The sequence below is a fragment of the Cystoisospora suis genome, assembly GCF_002600585.1.
Source record: "Cystoisospora suis strain Wien I chromosome Unknown contig_3730, whole genome shotgun sequence".
Classification (NCBI taxonomy): domain Eukaryota; phylum Apicomplexa; class Conoidasida; order Eucoccidiorida; family Sarcocystidae; genus Cystoisospora; species Cystoisospora suis.
In genome coordinates, this window is record NW_027156525.1 from 9073 (window position 1) to 9301 (window position 229).

At 40.6% G+C, this 229-nt stretch overlaps 1 protein-coding gene across 1 annotated transcript in view; it reads left to right on the forward strand.

The window, feature by feature from the left end:
- CSUI_007183 (uncharacterized protein) overlaps window positions 1-229 on the forward strand; it is a gene marked incomplete at its 3' end in the record, with an annotated part of 5290 nt that overhangs the window by 661 nt on the left and 4400 nt on the right. Inside the window, exon 1 of the mRNA XM_068067333.1 lies at window positions 1-105. This exon is cut by the window's left edge and continues 661 nt beyond it. The remainder of the gene's footprint in view (window positions 106-229) is intronic.

Below are 229 nucleotides of genomic sequence, written 5' to 3' on the forward strand. Positions count from 1 at the left end.
AGAGAGAAGGGAGAAGAAGAGAAAGTCATTCTTTCTTTCCTTCGTAACGCATATGTTAACGACACTGGCAAGAGATCTCTACGAGAAGATCTTCTTCTTCTTAAGGTAAGAAAAAGAGAAACCTCTTTTGAAGGGGACCTAAAGATGACGAGGTGTACATACACTAGCTCCATACGAACACCCTGGAAAGATCCTGCAGATAGATACACACTCATCTATCTATCTATCT